This window comes from Belonocnema kinseyi, chromosome 7 (genome assembly GCF_010883055.1).
Source record: "Belonocnema kinseyi isolate 2016_QV_RU_SX_M_011 chromosome 7, B_treatae_v1, whole genome shotgun sequence".
Lineage (NCBI taxonomy): Eukaryota > Metazoa > Arthropoda > Insecta > Hymenoptera > Cynipidae > Belonocnema > Belonocnema kinseyi.
In genome coordinates, this window is record NC_046663.1 from 63939545 (window position 1) to 63949347 (window position 9803).

The 9803-nt window shown below is 28.9% G+C and overlaps 1 protein-coding gene across 1 annotated transcript in view; it reads right to left on the reverse strand.

Annotated features, from left to right (window-relative positions):
* Positions 1–9803, reverse strand: part of LOC117177501 (uncharacterized protein C1orf112-like) — a 102185-nt gene that overhangs the window by 56588 nt on the left and 35794 nt on the right. The window contains exon 2 of the mRNA XM_033368243.1: positions 4455–4482. The gene's annotated coding sequence lies outside the window, so the exon portion shown is untranslated. The remainder of the gene's footprint in view (positions 1–4454; positions 4483–9803) is intronic.

The following is a 9803-nucleotide window of genomic DNA, read 5'->3' on the forward strand; positions in this document are numbered from 1 at the left end:
AAGTTACATTTTTAGTAGAAAATGTCAACCATGGAAATGCTTTTTCAACAGAAAATGATTAATCTGCAACAACAAAATTTTATAAAGTAGTCCAGTTTTCAATCAAACAGTTGTATTTTTATTTTAAAAAGGGGAAATTACAACCAAGAATATTAGTTTTCTACCAAAATAGACGAATTTTCGAGTCAAATTATGAATCCACAACAAAAGAATGATTTTTTAACAAAGATGAATCTTCAATCAAATTGTTGAATCCTTAAAAAAAGAAGATTAATTTGCCACCAAACAGTTGTATTTTGAACACAAAAGATTAAATTTCTACAAAAAGAGTTGAACTGTCAACCCAAAAAGACCATTTGTCAACGAAACAGTTGAATTTTTCCAAAAAAAAATTTTTTATCCAAAAAGTTCATTTTCAATCAGAACGTTCCATTTTAAAGAAAACAGAGGAAATCGATATTTCTACAAATTATTTCAATTTTGAATTTTAAAAAATAGTGAAATTTAACCAAAAAGACGAATGTTCAACAAAATTTCTTGAATCCTGAACAAAAAAAGATTAATTTTTGACAAAACAGTTGCATAATTAACCAAGAAAGATTTCAGTTGAATTTACAACACATAATTTTTCAAGCCAAATAGGCGAATTTAAAAAAAAGTAGCATTTATAATCAAAACAGGAAATTTTAATTGAGAAGATCAGTTTTCTACTCAAAAGATCGACCTTTCAACCCAAGAGATGCATTTTAAAATAAAATGATGGATTTTCAATTAAAAAAGTGACATTTAACAAAACAGTTGAATTTTCAACCCAAAAAGATGAATTTTCTACCAAAAATAAAAATTTAACTAAAAATATTATTGTCAGAAGGATTTATCTGTAACGAAGTGAATAGAAATTGAAGATTAAGGCGCATAAATAACTATCAAGAATATTATATCACGAAGGACGCAAATTTCATTTTCAAAATTGCCTTACTTTGCCCTCGTCAATTTTTCACTTTCCCTGATCATTATTATTAAACGCCAGAAGTTTATTCTTGTATTTTTATCTTAGAATTTTTCATAAGAGGAATAAAACTACTTAAAATAAAAATTAAAACTTTATTATTTTTGCCAGTTATTTATTGTGCCTCTCATATAAATTGCCTGACTTTTGCAAGATTTTTTTCGAAATCTTCAACTTTTCCTTGGCCTACGGCCACCCTGTAAGCATGAAACTCTTGATGGAGTAGTGGCTTCCAAGTAGTTGTGAATGTGAAGAAAAAGTAGAGGGTTATAGAGGGTTGTAGTGGGCAAAGTAGAAGAAAAGAGGTCTTAGGGGTGGAAACGACTGTAACTGGTACCCCTGTGTTGGTAGCACGATGGTAGTGGCAGAAGAGGGCAATGGATGGTGTTTAGTCAGTCAGGGTTGGAAGGGTTGGCAGCAGTCAGTCAGTCGGCGCGGCGTTCACCAGTTTGGCCACGCTGCCGGCCTACACTTAACGCATATACCTACTGCAAATCCATTCGCCGGCTGATCTCGTCTTCATGATCCACTACTGGATGCCGGAAGCCACGAGAAATCAGGTGACATCTTCAGACTCAAATTATCACACATTCCTTATCATAAATTAGCTTTAGTAGGTATGTTTCAATTTAAATCCTTGCAGGGATCACATTCATCATTTCATTTGTAGGAAAATTAGACGACATTTTTCTTTCTTTCGGAATTTAAAAATACGAGAGTATAGTGGGGCAAAATGACGAAAAATGTTAAAAATACGATTCCAACTACAATTTTTACTCGATTTCAGATTCTTCAGAGATTCCTCGAGATCCCTCAATTTTAAATAAATTTTTTTATTTACTTCATTTAAACGTAAAGTTGAAAAAAGATATTGTTGCATTAATAACACGTAATTAATTGTAAATGATTCATATTAGTTTGAACTCGATAAATAAACATTTCCGAAGCATAACTTGATAGCTTATTATAAATTAATCATTTGTTACTGACAACTATATTGTTATAAATAATTTTAGGCTAGATTGAAATCAATGTGATCCATTTTAAATTATTACGACTTTAACTAACAAAATATTACATTTTCAAAATAATTATTGAATTTTCAAAGCAAAAAATTATTACTTTTTAAAGCAGAAAGGAGAATTTCAAAAACAAGCAAATAATGTTAAATATAATAGTTGAATTTTCAACCGAAATTTAATTTTTAACCAATCAGTTGCATTTAAAATAAATTAGTTAAAACTTGTATGCAAAAGAGGTAAATTTAAAAAAAATTTAATTTTTAAACATGCAACTGAATTTTCAACTCAAAAATATGAATTTTGAACAAAATATTTAATAAAAATATATTCTACAAAACAGAGGAACTTTCAAACCAAAAATATCAATTTTTCAGAAGAACGTTATTTCTTAAAAAAACAGTTGAATACTCAACCAAAACAGAATACTTTTAAACCAAAATAATCAGCCCGAGGAACCGAATTTTAGAGCCCAAAATATGGTCTTTCTACTAAAAGATAAACTCTTAAACCTAAAAGATTATTAAAAATAATTGTTAATAAAGTAGTTCAACTTTTAACGAAGTTTTCAAATTCTGACCAGGTACTTAATTCTCAACCAATAAAGATGAATTCTCAACAAAAAATGTAAATAAAATGCTGAAAAATGCTGATATTTAAAATGAACTATCTAAAACATAATTTAAACAAATTTAAAATTGCAATTTTCGACGTGATCCATTTTAAATTATTACGACTTTAACTAATAAAATGTTACATTTTCAAAATAATTATTAAATTTTCAAGGCAAAAAATTATGACTTTTTAAAGCAGAAAGGCGAATTTCAAAAACAAGCAAATAATGTTAAATAAAATAGTTGAATTTTCAACCGAAATTTAATTTTTAACCAATCAGTTGCATTTAAAATAAATTAGTTAAAACTTGTATGCAAAAGAGGTGAATTTAAAAAAAAATTTAATTTTTAACCGAGCAACTGAAATTTTCAACTCAAAAATATGAATTTTCAACAAAAAAGTTAATTTTCAACAAAATATTTAATAAAAATATATTCTAAAAAACAGAGGAACTTTCAAACCAAAAATATCAATTTTTCAGAAGAACGTTATTTCTTTAAAAAATAGTTGAATACTCAACCAAAACAGAATACTTTTAAACCAAAATAATCAGCCCGAGGAACCGAATTTTAGAGCCCAAAATATGGTCTTTCTACTAAAAGATAAACTCTTAAACCTAAAAGATTATTAAAAATAATTGTTAATAAAGTAGTTCAACTTTTAACCAAGTTTTCAAATTCTGACCAGGTACTTAATTCTCAACCAATAAAGATGAATTCTCAAAAAAAAATAAAAATAAAATGCTGAAAAATGCTGATATTTAAACTGAACTATCTAAAACATAATTTAAACAAATTTAAAATTGCCATTTTCGACGAAAAACATCAGCATATCGAAAATGCTTTAAAGATTCTAAATCTTGATTAAAATGAATTCTGTTTGAAAATACCAATTTTGAATCTGAAACAACAACGTAACCTAGAATTGTTCAGAAATGATAAATTATCTTTGAAAGAAAGAAGAGCAGCGAAATCCGAAACAGTTCAAACTTGTAAGTTTTATTATACTAAACAAAAATTGGTGAATTTACATCGAATGATTTATATTTTTAAATATCAATAATACTTCAATATATAAATTATATAATACTATTATATATAATAATAAATATGCCAATTTCCGGTATAAAATTCTAAGAGAATCAAAAGACGAACATTATTGAAAAATTTCGAATCTTTGAAATCTAATACTTTATAATTATTAAAAATGTCCATTTCCAGTGTAGAATGTTAACATAACTTAAAATTGTTGTCAATTGGAAAAACCAACACAACCTAACATTTTTAGAAGTTTTAAGTCATCAAAACCGTCTGGTTTTAAATTTGAATGATTTTCAAACAATATAATAACAACAATGATTGCGAGATTTTTCCGGAATATCTTTACGTACCACTCTTTTTAGATAAAAAAATAAATTAAATTTTATTTATAAATTAAATCTTATAAAAACAAAAGTGTCACAATTGAATGTGAGATACATATTTTTCTCTTTTGCTTAAAAAATGAGAAAAAAAAACGAACAAAAATCTAAAATATAGGGATTAGGTGGATTTTTAGAAAAATAGGCGACGGAGGGCTCAAATTCCCAAATTTTTAAAAATGAAATACATTCATTGTTTTACCGATTTCTCAGTCCAATCGTCACCTTACTTCCTCAAATTCAATTTGAAGTCATTGTTAGATAATAAATAATAATTTTATAAATTTTATTAGGCATCTTTCAGAAACATTTGTGTGAACTTTCAGTTTTGATTTAATTTAGATTTAAATATTACCTGAGTTCCAAATTTCCTTAACTTTAATTTCATTACCTCTTACTCCTTTTTGGCTGCTTTTAATCTGAAACATAAAAAATACTATAGGTTCAATAACAGTAAATATATTTCAAAAATTTTTTAAATTATTTTCAGAATATCTATCAAAGTGGTCTATTATTATTGCAAAAGCCAAAATTTAACCGTTCATTGATTCTGAAGATAATATTTGCTCCTCATCCATGGTCATAAACATAAAGTATTGTCTTCAGCCTTTATCTTTTTGAGTTTTTTCTTTATTGAAACCCATTCAAGTTAATTTGTTTTCTCGCGTGTTTTGAATAAAAGGGCTGTGAAATTTATCGCAAACTCAGTTTCCTGGTTCACCATCTCGTGACGTGCTTTGGGGTCGACGAATTCACCCCTTTAGTTAGTGCCAACTAAGTCATACGAACAACTTTCTCCATTCTCAGAAAACTTTCCAGAAGGTAGTTTCAAGTTAACTAGAAACACGAGTGTTCGTAGAACAATTAGAGGGATTCTTCACTCAACAAACAATCTAACATTCTCATGGCCTTTTCGTCAAATACTACATTAATTGAACTTGTCAGCGAAAATTTTTCACTTTCCTCTGAAGAATCATATTCAGAATTTCAGGGTGACTGCTAATTCTCGCCCAGCAAATTGGTGGTTCTTACTCACACTCAGAAAAAAATTCTTCCACCGGCAGCACTGTTTTCATGGGTATGCATGGTAATTTCCTTGAATGAAACAAATTTTAGTTGACTCAATACATTATTTGATTGACCCAAAATTTTGTTTTTATTGAACCAACTAAATACTCCACCCACTAAAAGATAGTATTAAAACAACGAAGAAATGTAGTTGAGATAACAAAATATTTTGTTTTTCATTGTAACAACTGTATTGTACGGTTGAATCTACAACAATTTTTTTATCAGTGTTGAGTGAGTTACTTTTTTTTTAATAACTAGTTTCAGTTACGCTATTTGTAAATGCATCTAGTTACAGTAAACAACAATGTATATTTAAAATAAAATTCCAATTGAGTAATAGACAGGTGACTAAGAATAACCTACATTGTCAGATTTTGAACGAAAGTTGCTTTTCAACCAAATAGTTTGACTTTCTACCAAAATAGTTCAATTTTAAACAAAAATACATGAATTTTTAACCAAAAAGTTACATTTCAACCAATCAGTCGAATTTTCTACCAATTCCAAACCAAAAGGACAAAACGAGTTGAAAATACAACAAAAAAGTTCGTTCTCAACCAAACAGTGGCATTTTCAACCAAAATAGTTGAGCTAGAGGAAATAATCTCAGTTTTTTGCGAACTAGAAACACCTCTATCGATGCCAAATATCTGTTAAAAATATTTTTTTTCTGATATTTATAACATGAAAATAATTGTAAACTATTACCACCAGAAATCGTTTCCTCAGACTTGACGGAAAAAGTCTGCAGGGAAGTTTTACTGAGGAAAAACTTCCAATGGCAAAGTTGTTTCTTGATTATGAAGGAAAACTTTGACTAAATTTGAGCCAAATCGTTCTCTTTGTTTAAAAGATACGAGCAGTTTTTTTTAGCCGCGCGTGCACTTGACTAGGGTCGATCAGCGCCCTCGTACCGACCACAGTGGTCTAGGATAGGAATTTACTGTCCATAATTGACCACAAGTCGTATTTCTTAACCGATTTTGAAGTTTTTTTTTAGAAATGCTCAGCATTAAATTTTAAAGAAAATTTTTGTTTGATATTTTAAAAATTTGGTCACAGAGCAACAATATATAACCAAATAATGTAGCAAAATTGGCGATTCCAGTTTTGTGAATTTTTATCTCAAGAAAAACCAAAAAAAAGAGACTTTCTATAAGCTGAAATTATTAAAACACAACATTTCTCTTCACAATGATCTATAGAATACGAATGAAATATTATTTTCTACATATCACCCCCAAAGGCCTGTTTTTAGGGTCCTAAACTCACCCTACAAGTGAAAAAATGGGTTTTGCTATTTTTTGGCACTAATTATGATTTTTTACGCTTTTAATGCATATTGTTGCTAATACACGAAATAGTACTTCGTACTTATATTAAGATGCTTATTATAATTGTTCAAACAATTATATTTTATTGTTATTAATATTCAGTTTTGATAATGCTAGAAAGTTGCGGTCTTTTTTTTAAATTGGCAACTTGTTTTCCAATTTCCAAATAGATTGAGGTGGATAATTAATTAAAGTTAAAAAAATAATTGTATAAATAATTTATTATTATCGTTCATAATATTCAACTTGAATAATGCTACAAAGCTTTTTTCAGAAATTTTCAACTTTTTGTCTAACTTCCAATTAGAGTGAGGTGGATAATTAATTAAAGTTAAAAAATTAATTGTTTAAATCATTCATTATTATTGTTAATGATACTCAATTGGAATAATGCTAGAAAATCGCAGTTTTTTTAAATTTTCAACTTTTTATTCACTTTGTACTTAGAGCGAGGTCATAATTTAAAAAATCCAACAAACCTAATTTCATAAACAAATAATTATTGTTTACAACTATCTTCTCCTTTATTGATGCTAGGTAGTTACGGTTTTTTTTATGAAATGTTCAACTTTTTGTGCCACTTTGCCAATATGATATTTCTATGTATTTTTTCTCGCTGAAACCGAACATGCAACCCGTTTAACCCCTACACGTTAAGATTTTGACAAAACCTCAAAAACACCCAATAAACCACTGAAACCGCAAAAATTATTTACCCTGTGCCATTTTTACCCTCCTGCCCTTAATCCGGTAACCCTATAACATCATGGTTTCATAATTTTACATTTTTTATGTACCTCTGCCTGGGATTGGGTATTTAAATTTTGCAAAATAAAGTACAAATTGTATTTACCATGATTACTTTAATATTTATTTCTTATTTAGCGTTAAATTTTATTCTTAGATGCACTTAAACATGTATCATTTTAATAAATTTATATCATTACAATTCATAATATGCATGGAAATTAAAACATTCTTATTCTTATTGCCTTGTTTTTGTAACTTTTTTAAATCTGTAATCTTTTTTTTAGAATAAACAAAAACTACGCTTCCTATTAAAAAAAATTTTGTAAAAAATTTGTAAAAAATTTGTAAATCTTTTTTGGTTGATTAAATTTGGTCTTACTTATTCTCGTAGCTTGTATCGTTGTACGCAAATATAATTTTTTTATTTTCAATGTTGTTTTTCACAAATAAAACAAAACTACTTATCCTACAAAAAAGTAATTCCTGAAAACTTTACTATTCTTTTATAGTTGCACAATTTTTGTCAATCTATCTCTTTTTGTATGTTGCTTCGTTTTCCACAAAATGTAGTTACTGCTTTTTCCTTAGTATTTTTTTGCTTTAAAATTTTGAATTTTCGATTTTTCAGCAAAATTTAAAAAGTTGTTAGGACAATCTGTTAGGGCCCTGAAAAAGTAACGTTTTTCTTTTCTTCATTTTTTCGATATCACGCTTTTTTTGGCTTCAAATGTTAATTTTCGTTTGGTTTTTTGGATTTTAAAAATATAAATATAAAGTGTGCCAAAGGGGAATCCAATCGAATCATTCCTTCAAATGTTACCGTCTTTACAGACTACAACGACAACAGACAGACACCGACGTAAACACTATTTTTTCTGACCAGGGGGTCTCAAAACGTTTACATTTGATGAAATCCTTTTTTAAAACTTACTATAATAAAGGATTTAAATTTTGAATCAAAAAGAGTTGAGTTAATCCAAAAAGATGAATTTTCAACAAAACAGTTCAATGTTTAAACAAACATTTGAATATTTAAACCGCAAATATAAATTTTCAAAAAAAAAAAATTTTTATTAAGTAATTGAATTTTCTACCAAAAATACGAATTTTTCAACCAACATCATTAAATATATGCCAAAAACACTATTTTTTAACAAAATAAATGAATTTTCATCTGAAAAATATCTGTTTCAAATCAAACATAGAACAGCAACATTTTTAGTTACAAACATTATTTTTCAAATAAATAATACATAAATTTTCGTCAAAATACTTTAATTTTAAATCGAAAAAATGAGAATTGAATCCTCGACCAAAAAAATTATTGAAATCTTTAAAAGTTCATATTTTCCAAAACTTTAAATGTAATTTTCGTCTCAAATTTGTATTCGCGGTTAATTTCCGGGCTTTCCCGGTCCTATTTTAGTTTCCAGCTATTTGTCGGTTTTTCGATTAAATCCTATATTGTTAGTTAGGAACATGATGAAGAGTTCTCTGAAAATCGAATTTTTTAATTAATATTTCTTTTGGCCCATGCAATTTTTAGAGTAAAATTTAAAATTAATTTTAATATTTAATTTATTAATTTTACAGTATCTATTACCATAATTAATAAAAAAGAGAATGTAAGACATATTTTTGTTAATTATTGATGAAAATGAATATCTCAATTTCAGAATTAATATATATATGTTTAAGCCAAATAAATTTTGTTAAAAATAATATTTGTTGTGCGAAAAACGATAAGATACCCTATTATAGTTCAAATATTGTAAATATTATTTGACATCTAATGATTTTCTATCAGCAACAACAAAATTAAAAGAAAAACACTAACATAATGTAACAAAAAATGGTTTAAAGATGTAAAATTTTTAAACCGTATGTTTTTTGTTTAATAAGCAGATGATCAGAGTTGGTATTTTTTTAAATCTCATAAATTCCCTACTGAAAGCAGGCGCGGCTCTAAAATGGTGGCGAAATGGCTATCGCCTCTCCCCAGCATTTTCTAACTTAAAGACTTATATATATATTTCGTCCCGGACGAACCCCCATTCGGTTGCGGATAGAGGGTCCCTGTACCAAGGGTTTCTGCTGAATATGGTTACAAAAAAATAAATAGGCAGTCGCGGACAATTGTCGAGGGGTGGTCCCGAAGGAATCAACTCCCAAGCGGAGGTGTGAAAACCGTGCCGAAAGCTGAATGGCACCTGGGTGAGATGTCTAGAACGGTGACTCTGGGATACCGGGCGACCTCTCAGAGTACGCAGTCTTATCCTTGCATGCGGGGCTCTACAAGGATGGACGAACCCCTTTCCCTAGCTTCTCGTGAGAACAACAATGACAACACCAAACATAGTTGTAGTAAGTGCGGTTCAAAACGACAGAACGCGCAGGGCTCCCGACAATGGGTCGGCCAACAATGCCGACCAATCTAGAGCTGGGGGAGCCAATGAAAATGGATTCAATGCTATAGATCGGCAAGATCTCGCGACCTTTGGGTGGACGGAGCAACTGAATCACGACTTGCTAGAGTGCTACGATGCGAGTGTGGCCCGTGAACGGGGTTACATGGCACGGCTGCA